Here is a 23,101-nt window from a genome sequence, read left to right on the forward strand (position 1 = left end):
TGACACAATTGGCAAGAACATAACAGGGATACATTTATAAAAGTGGATTACTACATCCTTATCCTACTGGAGGAACAGCTACAAGAGCTGGGACAGAGCTCAGAGATTTATCACCGAATATCCATCAATTTCCTTTTATATATCTTCTGTATAAGTAAGCTGTGGCTGCTTCCTTTATAAAATGACTCCTCGATGTCACACACATCTTTTCCTTGTCTGCAGCCTCTAATCAGAAACCATGAACACAAAACATTGTCCAACATCTATAAAACATTTTTTTTATTTGTGAACAGCTTGTTTCAGTTTGGGGAATAGTTTGATGGCGTTCTTTGTAGTTACTTCAATCACTTCTTCCAGAGATATCCCTTTGATTTTAGCAATGTATTCAGCAGAAAATATGATATTTTTGGGCTCATTTCCGACCTGTAAAAAAAAAACAATTGTTAGTAAACCTTAAATCTATTTTTAGATGTTTTCAATGTTGAATTTTTCTTTGTGAATACGTTAAAGTAGTTATAAAGCCTAAACATTTTGTACCTTGATGCATTCCTTGCATTAGGGTAAAAAATGTTTATGCATCAGCCCCCCTTTTACTTACCTGAGCCCTCATTCGATCCAGGGCTGTGCATGTCTGCAGCTCTTCTCTCTCCTCACTTCCTGGTCTCTTGGGCTTTGCAGAAGCAGGGGGAGCCATTGGCTCCTGCTGCTGTCAATCAGAGCCAGTGATGCAGGAGCGAGGGGTGGGGCCAAGCCCTACTGTCTGTGTCAATAGATGCAGACAGGGAGACTCGGAAGCGAGGCAGCACAAGTTGCCCCCATAGGAAGGTACTTCCTAATGGGGAACTTGTCAGAGGGGAGCACAAAGAATCACTGGTGGAGGACCCGAGAAGAGGAGGTTCAGGGCACAGAGCAGGCAATTATAAACCTGTTTGTTATTTAACCACTTCGCACCCAGGCCAATTCTGACATTTCTCTCCTACATGTAAAATTCATCATTTTTTGCTAGAAAATGACATAGAACCCCCAAACATTATATATGTTTTTTTAGCAAAAACCCTAGAGAGTACAATGGCGGTCGTGGCAACTTTTTATCTCGCACGGTATTTGTGCGGCAATTTTTCAAACACTTTTTTTTGGGAAAAAAACAGTTTCATGCTTTAAAAAAACAAAAAACAAAACATTAAAGTTAGCACAATTTTTTTGCATAATGTGAAAGATAGAGACTCCGAGTAAATAGATACCTAACATGTCACCCTTCAAAATTGCACACACTCGTGGAATGGCGCCAAACTTAAAAATCCCCATAGGCGACGATTTTTTAATTTTTTACTGGTTACATGTTTTGAGTTACAGAGGAGGTCTATGGCTAGAATTATTTCTCTCGCTCTAACGTTCGTGGCAATACCTCACATGTGTGGTTTGAACACTGTTTGTGGGTGGGACTTACGTAAGCGTTCGCTTCTGCGTGCGAGCTCACGGGGACAGGGGCACGTTAAATTTTTTTTATTTTTTTTTTTATTGTTAATTTGACTTTTTTTTTTTTTTTAGTTTGACACTTTAAAAAAAATAAATAATTTTGATCACTTTTATTCCTATTACAAGAAATGTAAACATCCCTTGTAATAGGAATATGGCACGATCTGTTCTTTTTACAGTGAGATATGGGGTCAATAAGACCCCACATCTCACCTCTAAGCTGGGAACCCTGAAATTAAAAAAAAACAAAAAGAGATCACGGCTTCCCAGCTGTGGCGGCGCTATTTTTTTGAATGCAGAGGCTGGGCATGATGACATAACATAACATAACAATTCACAGGCTTATTCCTTCTGATAACAGTTCACAGCACTGCACACAAGGGGTTCCATTTCAAAAGACCCCCTTTATCTGAAAGCAAGGCTAAGTCACAGTATGCTACTAAGGTGTTTCTGACTGGTAGGTTCTTAAGGGAAGGAAGTAGTAGAGGAAGTAGTCTTCCTCTTTAATTGTACCTACAGGTAAGCCTATTATAAGGCTTACCTGTAGATACTGTAAGGCCCCTTTCACACTGAGGCGGTTTTCAGGCGCTTCAGCTCTAGAAACAGCCTCTGCAAAACGCCTGAAAACTGCCTCCCATTCATTCCAGTGTGTCTTTTCACAATAGGGCGGTGCGCTTGCAGGACGTTACGAAAAGTAGCAGCATCTTCGGGGCGGGTTGGGAATGCTGTATTTAGCATAGGCAGCTCTTTCAAAGCGCCTTAAGGGGTCATCTACACTTGCTTCGGCTTCAACACACATTAATGGCTAGTTTACACTTGCTCCAAAACAAGGTTTCGGACGGGCTTTGTTAAAGCTCATTTGCTTTGCTTTGGCTTCGCTTCAAAAATGATACCCCATGTAGCTTTAGTGGTGCTTCAAAGCATCTTCAAAGCCTCCATAGAAGTCTGTGGCAAAGCTCCCTTAAAGCCCCACCGAAGTCTCATCAAAGCCCCTGAAGCCTCACCGAAGCTCCACCAAAGCCTCGTCGAAGCACCAAGCAAAAGCAAGTTGTAAACACGACTGTAAGCTAACCATTTTATTTAGTGACAGGAGCTTTGACTGGCATTCAGAGAGCTTAAACAAAGCGTGTCTGAAGCCATGTTTTGAAGCAAGTGCAAACTAGCGCTAAAAGCGAATTGAGAGCACTGCAAAATGGGACTTTTTATACTTTTTTGGGGGGTAAAAAGTGCCCCACTAGCCGCCGAAAAGAGGTGCAAAAGCACCACTTTAACAGCGCTAAATGGTCACTCGTTTTAGTGTCGTTTTAGTGCTGTTAAAGCGGCGCCTTTGCACCTCTTTTTGGCTGCTAGTGGGGTGCTTTTTACCCCAAAAAAAGGATTAAAAAGTCCCATTTTGCGGTCGGCGCTTTCAGTGTGAAAGTAGCCTAAATATCTCCTAAACTTTCACCATTTAGGAGATATTTACTATATACGCTGGCGCCGACGTCATCGGTGCATGCGCACTGAAGGGACGGCCCGCTCGTGACGTTTTTTCGGGGCCTGTGCCGTGACCGGCAGCTCCCGTGCATGCGTGGGAGTGATGTCATGGCGGCTCCGGCCAAATACAGCGCCGGAGCCCGCGAACTTGGAAGTAACTCCGGGAAAGATGTTGGCCCTGTCAGCGGTGTGCCGGCGCCGATTCAGGGCATCGTTCTAAGGTATTTCATAATGAGCTAGTATGCAATTTTTTTTTTTGAGGTTTACAACCTCTTTAAAGCTGCACTCTGATCAGCAAATATTGTCTAACTACAAGAGTCATGTGTCTTCCTCCTTGAATCTTTGTGTACTTTTTGTATTTTTTTCTAATCTGTGCAGGAATCCAATGTGAAGCTTTAGCTCTGTGCAGGAGCTTCCTATAATAAAGACCGCTCACCGTTGCTCTCCTTGTGCAGGGTGACTAGTCTGGTCTCGGCCTCCACCGGAAATTTTCTACCGGGGGCATGTACAGGGCGGGGCCTGCTGGGTCCCTTCCACAGCTCTGCTCTCTGCACAGGCTATGTACAGCACAATGATGATGTCACTGTTATATGTTAATATCTGGGTTTGTAAAGGCATTTGATGCGCACAGAGTGGATTTATATCCTCTGTGGCTACTAATTCATTTATTACATAAAACTTTGTGTGCACAGCTTTCAACTTCAAAAAATGAATTCTGACCCACATAATTTTATTTTGTTTGGAGAGAGTAGGAAAGGGTTACAAATAAAAACCTGTTGGAAATGTTCTATGTCATTCCACTGACCAGATTTTCCTTTCTGCTTTACTTACTCTCTGAAGCCAACAAAGTCCTATTCATTCTCATATAAGAAAAGTGTCAGGCAGAGGAGTAGTAACGCTTAAAACAGGTCATGTGACAGGCGGAGGAGTAGTAGGCCTCAGGCTGGGTTCACACTGATGCGGTCTGCCGCATCGCATGTCATTTGTACAGGAATCGCACCGGATTCCTGTAAAAATGACACGCAAATTCAGTGCGGTGCAAATTGAGCCATACATTATGTATGGCTCAATTTACACAGTGCAGGACCCTTTTCTTTTGTCCACAATGGAATCAGATCGCATGGGTGTTCAGACCCATGCAATCTGATTCTACAGTTCGCACTGCGTTCTGCGAACCGATTTGGGGGTGTCATTAACTTTATATTGACACCCGCAGCGGTTCGCAGAGCACAGTGTGAACTGCCTGAGATTGTGATGTGGTGCAGGAACCACTCAAGAATTGCGACGGTTCCCAAACCGCATCAGTGTGAACTGGGCCTTAAAACAAGTCATGTGAAAAGCACTCTTCTATTTTGAGGACAGGCAAGCCGGAGTAATGTGATAGTTATTTCCATATAATGGCAGGGATTCCCCTGGAGGGGTACACAGGGATCAACCAAGAGGACTAACAAAGATAAAAAAAATAAGAGGTTAATATAAAAATGTACCTGCTTTTCTGGTCCGAGAGCTGGGGAGTCAGTTTCTAGACACATGTTTTCCAGAGGTAATTGTTTCACTAGTTTCTGCTTCTTAAACAAAGAAGGACTGAATTACATACAATATCACACATAAAGCTGTCTTTTCTATTACTATACATTCCAGATTGTAGTTATCACATATGCATGTATTATGAGTTGAATTCCAGGCAGGCATACAAAAGCACCAACTAATACACTTATGTGTATCTGCTATCCCCTGAAGACGTTATTGGATGAAACACGTCAGGCAGAGCCTTTGGCAGTGACATCATCACGTGCGGTCACGGACTCGTGTGGCGCGCAGGTCTTTTTTATTCTCATTGTTTTTTCGTTCTACATCATTGTAAGTGTAATATCTTTTAATAATTTATCTGTATATCGGGTAATGCACTATAGAGAATTGTATTTCATGCATATCCGAACATTGGTAATTGTTGCTGCAACTGATCAAGGGGCGAGCAGCCAACACAGAGTCGTTCATTGGCCGGAACAGAGATCATTAAACCCTGAAATTCAATCTGATCTCGGGAAGCATGTATGGGCTGTTTTTGTGAGGCCTTTGGCTCTGGTAAGCAATTTGTGTGCTCACTAGGCGGGTGAAGGTGCACTGAAGTTAGTGTAAAGAGTCAGCGGTGGATTCACAAAGTCATGAATGACACCTAGATGGACGTTTTATCATGAAATTTGAGTGAATTTGATCATTATTTACGGATACTTTACAGTTCTGAAAGTAATATTGCAGTAAGCATATTTGAGAACATATACAGTGGGGCAAAAAAGTATTTAGTCAGCCACCAATTGTGAAAGTTCTCCCACTTAAAAAGATGAGAGAGGCCTGTAATTGTCATCATAGGTATACCTCAACTATGAGAGACAAAATGTGGAAACAAATCCAGACAATCACATTGTCTGATTATTGAAAGAATTTAATTGCAAATTATGGTGGAAAATAAGTATTTGGTCAATATCAAAAGTTCATCTCAATACTTTGTTATATATCCTTTGTTGGCAATGACAGAGGTCAAACGTTTTCTGTAAGTCCTCACAAGGTTGTCACACACTGTTTCTGGTATGTTGGCCCATTCCTCCATGCAGATCTCCTCTAGAGCAGTGATGTTTTGGGGCTGTCGCTGGGCAACACGGACTTTCAACTCCCTCCAAAGGTTTTCAATGGGGTTGAGAACTGGAGACTGGCTAGGCCACTCCAGGACCTTGACCAAAAAAGGTCTGCCGATCGGCTCCCGATCAGTGCTCTCAGCCAATGACTGGTGTGTTCTGGCAGGATGGCCTTCCCCTTGTCAGAACACAATAGCGCAGCAGGGGAGAACGCTGTACTAACAGCTGTCAATCAGCCCGCTGGGTTGAATGAAAAAAAAAAACGACATGTGTACTAGGCTTATAGTGGTAATGCATTAAGATAAAAAAAACTTTTGTGTGTAGCAGCCCCCCCCCCCAGCACCCGCTTATTACCTACCTGAGCCTCATTTCTCTCCAGCGATGTCCGTGAATGTCTAAGCCGTCCGGGACAATCCTCTTGATTGGCTGAGACACAGCAGAGGCGCCATTGGCTCCCGCAGCTGTCAATCAAAGTCAGTTAGCCAATTAGGGGAGAGAGGGGGCAGGGCCAGGTCTGGGCTCCCTGTCTGAATGAACGCACAGAGCTGTAACTTGGTTCCAGTGCCCCCTGTAGGAAGCTGCTGGCTATGGGTGCACTCGACAGGAGGGAGGGGCCAGGAGCAGCAAAGTCGTTTCAGGATTGAGCAATGTCCCTTAGTAGCAGTAGTAGCTGGTCAAAGCTCCCCAGAACACAAGCCAGAAGTAGCAGAAACCGAGCAAAGTCCTATGCAGTAGCAACAGTTGGACAAGCTCTTCAGAGCACTAGCCAGTGTTCCCTTGTCTGGACCCTTTAGCTGACTATATAGCACACCAAAAGAGGTTAATAGCACAAATCTATGGATCCTTTGGGTTGCCTGTACTCACAAAATGTCCAGGGACAGCTGGTGACCTCCTTTAAACGTCCAAGCCACAATCTATACCAGTGATACCAGACCAGATCTTCAATAGACATTCCCTTCTGTCAGCACTGTAGAACCAGGGTCACTACAAATGGAAAAGGACCTGGGGGTCCTAGTAGATGATGCAATGCCATGCAATGCCAAGCTGCTGCTAACAAAGCAAACAGAATATTGGCATGCATTAAAAAGGGGATCAACTCCAGAGATAAAGCGATAATTCTCCTGCTCTACAAGACTCTGGTCCAGCCGCACCTCGAGTATGCTGTCCAGTTTTGGGCACCAGTCCTCAGGAAGGATGTACTGGAAATGGAGCGAGTACAAAAAAGGGCAACAAAGCTAATAAAGGGTCTGGAGGATATTAGTTATGAGGAAAGGTTGCGAGCACTGAACTTATTCTCTCTGGAGAAGAGACGCTTGAGAGGGGATATGATTTCAATATACAAATACCATACTGGTGACCCCACAATAGGGATAAAACTTTTTCGCAGAAGGGAGTTTAACAAGACTCGTGGCCACTCATTAAAATTAGAAGAAAAGAGGTTTAACCTTAAACTACGTAGAGGGTTCTTCACTGTAAGAGCGGCAAGAATGTGGAATTCCCTATCACAGGCGGTGGTCTCAGCGGGGGGCATTGATAGTTTCAAGAAACTATTAGATAAGCACCTGAATGACCACAACATACAGGGATATACAATGTAATACAGACATATATGTGCAAAAACAAAAGCGCTGTGATGGTTATTTAAGATAAAAACAAAAATTCAATGATCAAATAAAATTGTGAGGCTGCTATCAATAAAGAGTGCTCAAAATCTCAACAAATATATAAATATAAAAAAGATTGAAGCGCTTCACTGCGTGATCAATGGAAGTGAAATACATATGTGTGTAACCCACACAAAAATACCCAGCTAATGTGCAATGCAAAATGCAGCTAAAATAAGTAGCCACACGTGTTGAAACTAATAAAAACCTATGTCAAAATGAAATAAATATACAAATAAATAGTGGAGTATCAAACCGGATGATTAGCTACAGTATCAAACCATAAATAAATATTAATTAATACCAAATGATTATAAATAGACACACGGATGGTATAATATAAATATGTATCAAGATAGGACAACCAATTCAAATGAAGGATAAAATATAGTCCCAGTATTAAAAGTTCTTAAATTGCTTAATTGGAGTGCTTGCTTGTTAGTGCTGACCGATAGCGTCATTCAACTCCAAACTCATAAGATGTGGTTTTCAGCGCCAGACATCATATGTAAAGCAAGTAAAGAAAAAACTTTCATTGCGCAATGCTCTGAAAATATGGTACACCAGCAAACATGCTATGAGATCCACTCACGTGCGCCCCTTATTGGGAAAGACATATGCAGATGTGATTAGCAGTCAGCCGTCAAGGACGAGAGCAGGATCGCTGCAGTACACAGCCACACTGACAGACTGCACAGTGCGTCCTAGGCTCCTCCCACGCGTTGCGTCACCGTCACGTGACTTGCTCAAGGTTACACTCGAGACATCACGGTCTCAGTCTTATAGCACATTGGCATAGCGGTTACCATGGCTACAATGTGATTCACTCGAGTCATCATCCTGCTTACTGCATGTCATCATCTGTTGATTTAGAGTCTACTTTTATTATGTAAACAATTAAAAGGTAATAGCAAATTACACATATTAGTAAATAAAAACCGCTACATACACATATACATGAATTAAAACTACACACTGGGTATTTACAATCATTGTTATGTGCTTCATTTGAATTGGTTGTCCTATCTTGATACATATTTATATTATACCATCAGTGTGTCTATTTATAATCATTTGGTATTAATTAATATTTATTTATGGTTTGATAGCTAATCATCCGGTTTGACACTCCACTATTTATTTGTATATTTATTTCATTTTGACTGGGTATTTTTGTGTGGGTTACACACATATGTATTTCACTTCCATTGATCACGCAGTGAAGCGCTTCAATCTTTTTTATATTAATACTGACATATAATCACACACATAGGTTAGACTTGATAGACTTGTGTCTTTTTTTCAACCTCACCTACTATGTAACTATGTAACTCTCACTAACTTTAAGCCCTCAGGTCGCCCACCTGAGGCTAAATGGCAGCAGGTGCCCGGGGAAAGGCTCAATGCATCCAAATAATAAATACCTTTTCCCAGCATGCTTCAGGGCCACCCTCCCTGGGATTGGCTGGAGTGGTATTAATATCAATGTTGTGTTCTGCATAACATCCACCTATTCATCCAGAACCTTCCTAGGTTACTTGGATACAGAGGAGGCTAGAGGCAGACCCGACCAGCAGCTGAGCACACTGAGCAGGCTACACTAATCAAGGGCAACTCTCTGTTAAAAGGGTTGTAAAGGCAGACGGTTTTTTATTTTAATGCATTCTTTGCATTAAGATAAAAAAAAACCTTCCATGTGTAGCAGCCTCTCCAGTACCCCCTAATTACTTACCTGAGCCCCATCTCTCTCCAGCGATGTCCACGAGTCCCTCGGCCATCCAGGACACTCCTCCTGATTGGCTGAGACACAGCAGCGGCACCACTGGCTCCCGCAGCTGTCAATCAAAGTCAGTCAGCCAATCATGGGAGAAAGGGGGCGGGGCCAGGTAAGGGCTCTGTGTCCGAATGGATACATGGAGCTCTGACTCAGCTCGGGTGCCCCCATAGAAAGCTACTGGCTGAAGGGGCACTCAACAGGAGGGAGGGGCCAGCAAAGAGGGACCCGAGAAGAGGAGGATCCAGGCTGCTCTGTGCAAATCCACTGCACAGAGGAGGTAAGTATAACATGTTTTTTATAAAAAGAAACAAAAAAACGAGAGTTTATAATCGCTTTAAGCAATGAGTTAAGTACATTTCCGTAGCAGTTCTTTTGTTCAGCAGGGAAACAAAACTATACTACACTAATCCTAGCACCTACCTAGGAGGGTGCTACATTAGCTTTGCGGCCCTTCTCTGGACTTTCTCCAGCTCCAGGACATCCTTCCGGAGGACTGGTGACCAGAACTGGACGGCATACTCAAGATGTGAAAATAATCCGTAGAAGGACTTCTGCACTACTATATTAAGACTGAAAATGAATAACTCTGTGACTATATTAAGACTGAAAATGAATAACTCTGTTGCTGCAAAATCCAAAAGGTGAACACCCCTCACTCAATGAAAACTAGAAATGATGCATACATAAATATTATACATATAAAAATGATATTGCGCAACACCTCTCTTGTGAATAAATCTATGAATCAATAAATAAACAATAAAATGAATCTCCAATACTCGGTGATATCCAAAAAAGAAAAAACATATAAGAAAAAACAAATCCAGTGATAATAATATAAAATAGTGGAAGTGGTCTTAATAACGATATATCACAATGGTGTATCAGTGGATCAAAAGCAAAAAGTTATTATATATTATAAAGTCCAGTGGTGATGCTGAATGGTGAGTGAAATATAAATAAATAAAGTTCAATAAAAAAGTGAATGAAAAGTTGATAGATGATCTCGTGACTTTGTGATAAACACACCACCGCTATGTGCTCCCAGAACTCATACCTTAGCGGCATGTCCAATATCCCGGGGTTGTAACTCCTCTCAATAATAGGTGAGATCCACATGCAAAATAATTAAGCCTCCAATAGGTTAATATCACCAAACAGTGAATTTATTAAAATACAAAGGCCGCTTAAACTCAGGTAAACTCAGATGCGCCAAACAAATACAAGGAAACAGCGTGACACGGTACCCGATACGTCACTTCCGGTCCGCAGTGTATAATTCCGGTTATGAAACCTTGCCACTTCCTTCCTCTTGCACAAACTTGGTTCACTATGTACAGCACCTGCCACCAGCACACCTGGCTGCTTTCTTCCCCCAGTCCTCCTGACTTTACACACATGGAGATTCCCCAGCGCAAGGTTGGATGAAGACTTGGCACACCGCGGTGTTCAAGAGAGCACTGTTAGAGTCGTCAGTCTCTCCCCTTGTCTTGTCCCTGCACCGTGCTGATCTACTCACTGTTATTTCTCTCCCACTGCCTCTCCGGCATGAATCCCCTCAACTGTTTCCTGTGGTGGGATCCTTCCAGGCCAGCCTCCCGAGCTCCAGCCCAAGATACAACTCCTCCCTGGCAGGGGTCTCCCAAGGGCCACCGACAGCCTCTCCTCTTCCACCTGACACTCCTTCTCCATCTTCCACCCGACACCCCTGCTGGCAAGGACCATGTCTATTTAAGGGCTTCTTTAGCTCACAGACAGGACCCCAACCTTGGGATTGGCCAAAGGCCCCTTAATATTCAAGGCAGCTCCTCCTCACCTCCGCCCACTAGTTCCAGAACATTCTCCAACATTCCAGAGACAGGGGGAGGCACCGGAGAGCTGCTAGGATGAGTCATCCAGCCCTGGCCTCTAATAACCCTGACCCAGCATCGGTAACTCAGGTTTATCCTTGGGCCAGAATATGCTTTTACCTACTCTCACTATAGTAGCACACATAGGGTGCTACACATGTCTCCTGCCAGACATAGTTGTGTTGTGTGGCTGTTGTGTAAATCTCAGGACTGGATGGACAAAAATAAAAATCCATTAGCCAATAAATCAGCTCCCTTATACAGAATTTCATGTGCATATTTAGTCATTTGCCTGGAGTTCAGCCCCAAAAATAAAATAACACGAACCTAAACTGTTATAGTTTCTTTTAAATATCCACCCTCAGGGCTCATTCTGATGTGCAGCAACCCTTGCCACCCCTCTGAAAAGTGATCTGTGATAGATCACTTTTCAGGGGGCAGTTGACAGGCAGCTGGGGGGCAACATGTCTTCTCACCGCCTATTTCAACCCTGAGGCCTCATTAACATGGGCGTACATAACTGTACATCTGTGTTAAAGGCGGTGTTTGCTCACAAGTATTCAGTGCATCTTTGTGCAGGTAGTCCCTGGACTGCACGGAAACAGTTGCTGCTCCTAATTTGACAACCACAAAGGTGCAGGTCCATGTCCCTGAACTCAGACTGTGTGCATTCGAGAACATGCTCCAGTACCTGCACAATGCGTCATGTGTGGGCAAACACAGCCATTTGCACGGGTGAACACTTAATTATGCCCATGTAAGCGAGGTCGGTAAATGCCAACCTACTGCTCTTCAACCATGTACTTTGCAGTGGATGTGCAGTTGCACCATGGCCTGATTCACTGAAGTGGACTGCTTCTAGTATGGTACTGGGCTCAAAATGTGGCGTTGGGGTTTAAATTTTCTACGTTGGTGCAGCAACACATTGTGGCCACATCGTGTGCACAGCCCTGAGCAGCTGCATATCCTTGTTTAGGTGGGTGGTTGGGGGGAAGGGAAGCGGAAAAGCCACGCCCTGCTTTTATTGCCCCCTGGCCACTCATCTGAACAAGCATAATTTAGGCTAGGTTGATATCTTTGCTTGTCAGGAACGTGCTTTTCTGATATGCAGAGAAACGCGTTGCCCTTTAGCAAATGTAACACTGTGCAATGTTACTGTTATGCAGAACTCTATTTGGCCACAAGATGGCAGTGTTCCACAACTTAGTCATCACACAACCCATACAGGAATGCTGGGGACACTGGGACTTGTATGCTGTAAGCAGGATTCTTTCACCCAGATTAGTTGAAGCTGAACTACACTGCCCAAGAGGACTGGTAAAGGGGTGGGAGTATTTAAAAAGGTAAAAGCCCGGGAACACAGAAGGAGATGGGAGAGACCGTGTTGGAGGCCAGACGTGAGAGAGAGAGAGCACAGTGGATCCACACGGGTCCAGGCTGGATCAGACAAAGCCAAGAAAGTTGCAAAGGCACCCCCACACATCTGCAAACGTGCGTGCTTTCGTGCGCACCAAATCGCATGGTGCATGAACACCACACAGTTCAGGTGCGGTGCATGTTTGGAAAAGAGTCAGGCACTCTTTTTCCGCGTTTCTCCCATGTAGCACAGCCCATTAAAATAAATGATTGGGTTTAGCCTATCGAACTATGGGGTTAATATCTTTACACATGAGGATGGATTGGATCAGGCCTTTTCTTTTTCTTTATATTTATTTTTAGTCTTATTTTATTTTGACTCCTAATTTTTGAACATAAATAATCTTTTTTTCTCTTCTATCACCACATTCTAACATTCACATTAATTATTCATTTGTTTTAATGAGTTAGATTTAGGTGATTACAATTCAATTGATTCCCTATTTGGCATATTTTTCTATTTTGTTGTATTTCTTCACTGATAAAAGAAAATTTACCACACATATATTTATATTTCAAATAGATAAGCAATGTTAACTACATTGTCTTATTTTATTTAATTAATAAATTATTATATATGTTCTTCACTCCATATGTATACTACTACAATTTTATTATTGTTTGGTGATTTACACATTTATTATTTTCTATTGATTTATTTATCTAGTTTTCGATCACTTCCCAACTGGACACCTATTAGTCTAATACATATATATATTTATACACAGGTGTTCTGGTTGGTTTTGAGTATTCGTTTACTCATATTCACCACAATCACCTCAATTATTTATTGTTTTTTATTTTTGGATAATATTCTGTTATCCAATATTTATAACATTCTTTAAATACACTTAGTTTGTGTTATTCTTTGGTTAATGTTGCATTGTCGACACTGATACTGGATATACATTGGCATTGGTTTAGTGCTGTTTTTGTTTTGTTTTTTTATTTCCTTTTTCTTTCATTAAGAAAATAAATTCTCCTTCGGTTTCCCATACTTTCCCCCTAGATTAGGTACTGTTGCCCAAGCCTAAGATGGCGCCTCGTGACTCTGCCTGCGGGACTCAGAACGAGGCTTGGTAACAATATAAAGGTGGCGATTCAACACACTTCCCCTTCCCCATTGATAACGTCATCTATGACGAAACGCGTCTGGGCAAGGACACGTGTTGATGTCACCATGCTCCTACGTTAGGAGGACAGGAGTTTGTTTGCAGCCAGCCGGCTCTGATTTTATCTGTGACATTTTAACTTCATGTAAGTGCATTACTTTTTATTAAACTAACAATTGTGACAGTATTACGCTATGGAAGGTCTTTCTTCCTCTATATGTGGCTGGGTCTCGTGGTCTGTGTAAGGTCTCGTGCTGCCAGGAGGAGATGAGTATCCAATCCATTTCATCCTATATCCATCCTCCGGTCCATCAGTGGATCTCCCCTATGAGGAAAGGCCCTGGCTGGGTATAAGCCAACTGCCCAACTTACCTGCCAGCTGGTAAGCAGGTTTTTCTTCAGGTGGTGGCACGGTTGATATAATTTCTGATTCACCTGGGTGATCGGCACTAGATTGAATTAATATCGTCCATCCAAGAACTACTGTATGGACTTTCCATTTGTAGCGCTGCCTTTTTTTCCCTCCATTAAAATAAATGGGCTGCCCTACATGTGATGCACAGGAAGGCACCTGCGCTTGGTTGCACCTGTAGGTGTGACTCAAGCTTTGGATCAATTAAATCAAAGGTGTTACATTTTTTTAAAGTAAGGTGATGAATGTGGAGTAATTACTCACCATACATTTCAGGTTTCTGGAGCAGTAATAAAAGTTTCTGATAATATATTCACACCTGCATTTCCCTTCTTTGATGTTTTATGTCAAAAGTTGGAAGCCAAATTAGGTATTTGTTTCTTTACCCAGAAGATTCTGCATATGAGAAAATCCCAGAACTTTTTAATGCGTGTTTACAGGTAGAATGTTTACAACAGTTGGCTTCTAACGGTTGTGGGAGATCGGAGGTCACTGGGGGAGTGGTAAATCTTCTCTTCTCTTTTCTTTTTTTATTGTTCATTATATGTGTGAAACATAAGCCTAATTAAAGCAGATGTTGCATTGCAGAGTGAAATGTAGCATATCGATTAGGCAAAAAAATGTTTATTTAGGGAAGAAAAATGTAAAACGTTATTTATTTATTTTTTAAGTAGCCCTAAACCCTAACTGCATGATATTTAGAATGCCAAAGTGTTGGTGTCTTTGCAATCTACAACACGATCTGTGATGAAACTTTGCAACCCTCTCTGAAAAATAGCTTTGTTATCCATATTACCAGGCTCCAGGGGCGTTGCTAGGTGGGAAAACGGAAAAAGACCAGGGGTCCGAGCCAGGCACGGGGGGGTAAGCTCACTTGCTGGTTGCTGTCTGGCTTACCAGTGCCCATCAGTGGCGTCACTAGGGGGGGTGGGGGGTGTGGGTCGCACCCGGGTGACACACGCCAGAGGGGTGACACCTGTGGGCAGTGGCATCACACAGTCCGCACACCCCACTGGTCTGTGTCTAGGTTTCCCCCAGAAAACCTGTTTCCCCTGGCTCTCAGCTTAGATCGGTACTCCGCCCACCAGCCCTCTGCAGCTCCTCCCACTCTCCCTCGGAATGTTATTCACTGGCTGTCTCCCTCAGTGGAGCGGACCGGACTGAAGCCGCCTCTGAGTACTCCCTCCTCTCTGTTTACATGTACACAGGAGGAGGGAGTCCGAGGAGGGACATGCCACTGTGCCTATCCCGTTCTGTTCTGAGGTCTGAAAAATGTATTTTATTTGTACATGGACATATGCTGGAGGCTCTATGGGAGGGAGGGGGACTACTAGCACAAGTGGAGGGGGGGAATCTGCACTGAGGGGGTCTGTGCTGATGGAGGGGGGATCTGCACTGAGGGGGGTCTTTGCTGATGGAGGAGGGGGATTTGCATTTAGGGGGGTCTGTGCTGATGGAGGGGGGATCTGCGCTGAGGGGGGTTTGTGCTGGGGGGGATCTGAACTGAGGGGGGTCTGTGTTAATGGAGAGGGGGTCTGCACTGAGGGGGGTCTGTGCTGATGGAGGGAGGGATCTGAACTGAGGGGGGTCTGTGCTGATGGAGGGGGGATCTGCACTGAGGGGGGTCTGTGCTGATGGAGGGGGGGTCTGCACTGAGGGGGGTCTGTGCTGATGGAGGGGGGATCTGCACTGAGGGGGGTCTTGCTGATGGAGGGGGTTCTGCACTGAGGTTGTCTGTGCTGAGTGAGGGTGGTCTATACTTAGTGAGGGGGGTCTGTGATGAGTGATGGGGGTCTGTACTTAATGGAGGGGGGTCTGTCCGAGTGAGGGGGGTCTGTCCAAGTGAGGGGGGTCTGTACTTAATGGAGGGGGGTCTGTACTGAGTGAGGGGGGTCTGTACTTAATGGAGGGGGTCTGTACTGAAGGGCGACTAAAGTTGGTGGAGGGGGGTGACACCAATTTTTTCCGCACCGGGTGACACCAACCCTAGTGATGCCACTGGTGCCCATCAATGCTGACCACTAAAAACTGACCTACCTGACCCACACTGACCTACCTGACCCACACTGACCATTGCACTGACCTACCTGACCCACACTAACCATTACACTGATTTACTCGACCCACACTGACCTACCTGACACACACTGACCATTACACCGACCTACCTGACCCACACTGACCATTACACTGACCTACCTGACCCACCATGACCTACCTGACCCACACTAACCATTACACTGACCTACCTGACCCACTCACTGACCATTACACTGACCTACCTGACCCACACTGACCTACCTGACACACACTGACCATTACACTGACCTACCTGACCCACCATGACCTACCTGATCCACACTAACCATTACACTGACCTACCTGACCCACCATGACCTACCTGACCCACACTAACCATTATACTGACCTACCTGACCCACACTGACCTACCTGACACACACTGACCATTACACTGACCTACCTGACCCACCATGACCTACCTGATCCACACTAACCATTACACTGACCTACCTGACCCACCATGACCTACCTGACCCACACTAACCATTATACTGACCTACCTGACCCACACTGACCTACCTGACACACACTGACCATTACACTGACCTACCTGACCCACAATGATCTACCTGACACACACTGACCATTACACTGACCCATACTGACCATTACACTGACCTACCTGACCCACACTGACCATTACACTGACCAACCTGACACACACACTGACCCACACTGACCTAACTGACCCACACTGACCTACCTGACGCACACTGACCTACCTGACCATTACACTGACCTACCTGACCCACACTGACCTACCTGACACACACTGACCTATGTGACATACACTGACCTACCCGACCCACACTGACCTACCTGACACACACTGACCTACCTGACACACACTGACCATTACACTGACCTACTTGACACACACTGACCTAGCTGACACACACTGACCTACCTTACCCACACTGACTTACCTGACACACAGTGACATGCACTGACCTACCTGACCATTACACGTTAGACTTCAGGTGACCTCCTCCTCAGCCATAGTATGCGACGGGCCCATCCCAGTAGACGGCAGGCAGGCAGAGACAGGCGAGGAGAGCCGCCCACCCAAGCGCCGAGCGGGGATCCCATAGTGCTCGACGCAGCCGCATTGTAATTTCCGCCTTCTGGAGCCTGCAGTGCCTATGATGGATGTCACACGTCCCACGGTCCCGGCATTGGACCAGTGGGACGTCCATCATAGATGCTGCAGGCTTCAGCAGAAGGCGAGAACTGCTATGTCACTCGACTGCACTCGGAGTCAGATCGGTTCCCTCTCGGGCTCAGAGCTGATAATAGAATTTTGAATGCCCGAGACCCGGGGCTTTTTGGGGGCCCACTCGGGGCTCCAACCCCCCTTAGCCCCCTCCCAACGCCACTGCCAGGCTCTATCTCATCCCAAAAGAAAAGTCTTTTAAGGTTCTTCTTGTCAGTGGCTAGACAAATTATTCCCCAATACTGGAAGTCTTTCAATCCTCCTCCCATTACTCTATGGATAGCCACTGTTAACGATATTTTGAGGATGGAAGAAATGTTAGCCTTGGAATCTGACTCTTTCGACAAACACAAGACCCTTTGCTGTTCACTTTTCCTCCTCAGCTGCCATTCATGATTTCCTACCGCGTCCAGCTGCGGCTCCCACACCCAATCCTTGAGACAGTTGAAGATGAGGACAAACTTTTGAGACATCACCCCCCTCCCCCCCCTTGTGGGGCTTCATCTTTTTTTTTATTTTACCCTACCACGCAGCTTGACGTTTTACTGATATAAGGGTCTTGTCCTGCGGCTGCATTCACAGCTGAGCGTAGCGTGTTTACGCTTTCTTTCTGAGTTTTTATGCGCGACTTGTGCGTTTTTATACAGTGTTTTAGAGCTTTGCTGATTTTTTTGTTAGCCAATAGAGAAAACTATTCTGTTGCATCATTTGTTGGTAGGTACAGTGATACCTCGATTTGCGAGTAATGCTGTATATGAGTGTTTCGCAAGAAGAGCTATATATTTTTTTAAAAATCTTGATTTGATTTGTGAGAGCTGTCCCGCAAGATGAGCAGGACTCAAGACGCTGGTGTATATATTACCAAATGTGGCCAGAGGTCCGGGGGCACTAGAGAGCTCGGAGACGCTTGGAGACTCTCGGAGACACTCCCAGCTGGGTGGGGCAGGCGTAACGAGCCTCAGAGCACACGAAAGTGTCAAAAGTTCCCAAGTGTCTCCCAGTGTCACCAGTGCCCCATGCACCTCTGGCCACATAAAGTACTGCATACACCAGCAGTGGTTGTAGAACGAGTCATCTGAGTTTCCATTATTTCTTATGGGGAAACTCACTTTGAGATACGAGTGCTTTGGATTACCAGCATGCTTCTGGAATGAATTATGCTTGTAAGTTATTACTATATTTCAGCTTTTTTAGCTTTTCCTTTAGCTTTCATTTCTTTTTTTTTTATTAATATTTTATTATTATTTTTTTCCGTTAGGGTAAGGGGTTATACCCCGTACACACGGTCGGAGATCGATCAGACATTCCGACAACAAAATACTAGGATTTTGTCAGACGGACGTTGGCTCAAACTTGTCTTGCATACACACGGTCACACAAAGTTGTCGGAAAATCCGATCATTCTGAACGCGGTGACGTAAAACACGTACGTCGGGACTATAAACGGGGCAGTAACCAATAGCTTTCATCTCTTTATTTATTCTGAGCATGCATGGCACTTTGTTCGTCGGATTTGTGTACACACGATCGGAAATTCCGACAACGGATTTTGTTGTCGGAAAATTTTATAGCCTGCTCTCAAACTTTGTGTGTCGGAAAATCCGATGGAAAAATGTGTGATGGAGCCTACACATGGTCGGAATTTCTGACAACAAGGTCCTATCACACATTTTCCGACCGTGTGTACGTGGCATAAGAGTTAAGGTTAGGCTAGGGTTAAGATTAGGAGTTGGTGTTAGGATTAGGGGTTAGGGTTTTTTTAAATTTTTTGTTAGGGTGTTAATACTTCTACTACCACTTCTACTACTACTAAATTAATAAGTACATGCAAAATAAATACACAAATAAATAAAAATAATTATAAATAAATATGAAATAAATTTGATAAATGAATACTAAGTAATAATCAATAAATAATTAACCCCTACCCCTAACCCTTAAAAAGAAAAAAAAAAACTAAACACCCTAACACAAATTAAATAAATACATCATTATTATTATTATTATTATTATTATTATTAATAATAATTTTTATTAATAATAATTTATTTAATATTTTTTAAGGTTAGGGGTTGATTATTATGTATTTATGTATTAATACATATCATTAATTTTATTTATTTATGATGATTTTTAGTTATTTGTGTATTTATTTAACATTTAGGGGGGGGTCTCTTCTTTATATTTCCCCATTTACCTGGTTTGGCACATTCTGAGCGGTGTTCGGCTGTTTATCTGGTCCTGGAAAAGAGCATCACCCCCTAGGCTCCGGAAACCCTGGAGGAACTGATGAAAGACCCCCCCCTCCTTGGTTATTTTGAATGCTGCTTACCTTGAAGCAGTAAGGTAAGAAGTTAGTACACCTGCGGGTGTCATGTTACACCGAAGATTCACAGCACAAACGTCACCTGTTGATGCTTGTCAGCACCTTATGGTTTGCACGTTTGCACCTTCTGCCAGTTGGAAGATCTCATTACTTTCGGACTGCGATCCATTTGCACTATTTGCACTTTTATACTGTACATATGGACTTTTTTTAATGTTTTTTTCTTTATTGCACTGTCTTGATCATTCAATACACTGCAGTCACTTTATTTGCCATCATTGCACTGATCACTTTTAATGAAGCATTGGATTTGTTTCTATATATGTCAGTTTGGTATTGAAACAACACACACTGTTATTTATTTTTAGTACTTTATATTTATTTACTGTGGAGCGCAGCACCAATCTTTGATTCTTTCCATATATTATTGTGGGTAGTGTTTGACTCATACGGTGGCTGTTGCACCATACATATTGCCATATCATACTCAATAGCAGCGCGGGAATATTCACTTTACCATTTCTGTTAACCACAAACCCACCCATTCCTGTAGCCACTATGGAAGTGTTTTCCTTTATGGAAAAAAGGAAAATCAACCTAGAAGATGTTTTTAATACTACAGGCTCCAGTGCTAAAAACAATGGAGATGTAGAGAACCTAATAAGGTAACTAGGCCATAACATGGAGAAAAAGGTCAGTCTGTGGTGGGACATGACTACCTTTGAACAGTATTTAAAAGATAGCCTGGTTCCCAGGCGTCTAAGATGGGATATCCCACCTAATGACGGCCTGGTTGACGAGGGATCTATTGATGAGTGGTTCAAGTTCTTTAACGAGAAGGGACTTGAACTACTCAGATTTCTATTAAAAAGGAAACTGAGGAAACTGAGGAAAATTGACCAAACCATAAATAAAGGACGAACTAGAAGCACACAAAGAGCCAGCAGAATTTATCACACTCACTGCACAACTTAACAAAGACCTATTAAAAAAAAGATAAAGAGGTTCAAAATAGAAAAAGTAAAAAATACACTAGGAGCATGAATGACTTTAGAAACGATCAGGTATTTAAATGGCAGAGTCAATTAAGACATCTAGACCTGATCTCTACTTACTCTACGCCAGAAAAAAGTAATAGAACAAATACACCACACGAGAACCCCCAACCTGACCGTAATGTAACATACAGATTTCCACAAACCAATGAGCAATAGAAATAGGATTGATTTACCAAGACACACACATCCCAATGATGGATATAACAACCCCAAACACCAGACCCCACAGAGAAGACCACCCCAACACAACCAGACTTCACATAATGGGTGGAAAAAAACCCCATGGCAAGAATAATATGAAGCCTTATAATGGAAACAATTGGAATAGACCATCATATGAACAACGCGAACAAAGAGGACCTCCATACAGTGCGTATGGTCCCCAAGGACGGAACCCCGCACCCGACTATGACAATAACTATAGAGAGAGAGATAATTGGGGCCCACCCTTCAAGGGGTACAACCACCCATACGATCCATATCCCATACCCACGTACAACCAGTATGCCCCCTTGAGAGATCATCCAGAAGATGATAGAGATGACAGATATTATCAGACCTACTATCACGATCCATAATACAATAAGGCTTTTTTAGGGAGAGGCAAAGAACACCACCAACCGAGGACGACGGACGAACAAAGAGGATGGAGAGGAAGCCCTGGAAGAAGAGAGGACGAAGATCCGGCAAGAGAAAACAAACGAAAAAGAGAGTAAAAGGAGAAGGTATTTTTAATTTTAGCGGAACTCCACTCAAACAGGAAGAAATTGGGGTTCTAGATAAAGGTCTGAAATATGCACCAACAAAAAACTTAGACAAGTTCCAGACCTATATAGAAATACAGAAATATGTTAGGAGCCTAAACATCAAAAAATACATAGCACGTAATCCATTCAAATCAAGAATAGCTGCAACGGACCAGGAGATTGTACACAGCTCACTCAGAAATAAGTCATTTTTCAACCCTCCAGTTAACAACAATAAATATGTAGATGTATTCAAACAGGTTGTACTCGAGGACCTGAAAACTTTGAAAATCAAGAAATGAGAAGAGCCCAACTTCGTGAAAAGTGGTATCAGAAAACTGACCAAGAGGAAGGATATTGTTATACGGCCTGCCGATAAAGGAGGAGGCATTGTGATTTTATCAAAAAACCAATATAATAACAGTATGAAAAATCTACTTAAAGATGAAAAAACCTATACCAAATTACCCAGCAACCCTGTTTTTAGACGTAGGAAAGAACTTGAATTGGTCGTACATCTGGGGATGAAGAGAAACATTTTTAACAAAAAGGAAGCTAAATATTTAATTCCAGAGGCATGTCGGACACCTATTATTTATTCATTGCCTAAAATTCACATAGACAAAGAAAACCCTCCCCCAGACCCATGGTCAATGGAATCGATTCCCTAACTGCAAGAATGGAACAATACATCAACAATTACCTATAACCTGCTGTGAACAACACCAAAGAGACACGAAGCAGATACTCCAGATCCTCGAAGAACTACCGAAAGATGGGGGCCCATGGATCCTGGCTACAGCAGATGTGTCCTCACTGTACACAATAATCTTTCATCACCAGGCATGCAAAGCCACCAAATGGGGATTAAGGAAACACACCGAATTATCATGCCCCCAAAGGAAATACCTAGTTAAGTGTCTAGACTTTTGTCTAAAAATAGTTACTTTTGATACAATCGAAACTATTATCAGCAAAGGACTGGCGTCGCGATGGGTGCTAAATTTGCACCCAGCATAGCCAGTCTCTTTATGGCCAAATGGGAAGAAGAAATGGTCTTCACAGACACACCCACTGAGCTTATCATTTTTAAATGATTCATCGATATTTTTATTTTGTGGAAAGGAGAAGAAACACGATTGGCACAATTTCTGGAGAATCTGAATGTGAACGACAGGAACATCACTCTAACATGGGATATCAGTAAACATAATGTGACCTTTCTTAACCTAGAAATAATGCAGGAAGATCACACACTTAGCACCAAAACACATTTTAAAAACGTTGACAAGAATAGTTACTTACCCATGGAGAGCTGCCATCATCACAACTGGCTCTGCAACATTCCTAAAGGACAACTTATGCAGCTACGTAGGAACTGCACAAAGAATAATGATTTCCTTATTCAGGCAGAAAAGATAGGCCACAGATTCATCAATAAAGGCTATGATCATGATCACATCGAAAATACAAGAAGTAGAGAAGATGGATCAAACCATACTGATTAAAGATAATCAGAAACAAGACTCCAGAATTAATGTAGCACCAATCATCTTGGATTACAACGCCCAACATAAAAAGGTTGAGAAAATAATTAAACGCCATTGGCATATTTTACTAACAGATACACATTTGAAATCACTCCTTCCGCAGATACCGAAATTTGTATATAGTTACATAGTTACATAGTTACATAGTAGGCGAGGTTGAAAAAAGACACAAGTCCAACCTATGTGTGATTATGTGTCAGTATTACATTGTATAATCATGTATATAAGAGAGCTCCAACACTTAGAGGCAAACTTGTCAAAAATATTCCAGACCCCCCCCAAAATTGACTATACGTTCTTCACAGGAAAA

At 43.1% G+C, this 23,101-nt stretch overlaps 1 long non-coding RNA gene across 1 annotated transcript; it reads right to left on the bottom strand.

The window, feature by feature from the left end:
* Positions 1-262: 262 nt before the first annotated feature.
* On the bottom strand, positions 263-22,757 carry LOC141131963 (uncharacterized). Its single transcript, XR_012242844.1, has 3 exons — positions 22,547-22,757; positions 4,440-4,517; positions 263-423 (listed from the first exon to the last, which is right to left on the bottom strand). It is a non-coding gene; the product is annotated as an uncharacterized lncRNA (long non-coding RNA).
* Positions 22,758-23,101: the final 344 nt, after the last annotated feature.

The sequence above is a fragment of the Aquarana catesbeiana genome, linkage group LG01 (genome assembly GCF_042186555.1).
Source record: "Aquarana catesbeiana isolate 2022-GZ linkage group LG01, ASM4218655v1, whole genome shotgun sequence".
NCBI lineage: Eukaryota > Metazoa > Chordata > Amphibia > Anura > Ranidae > Aquarana > Aquarana catesbeiana.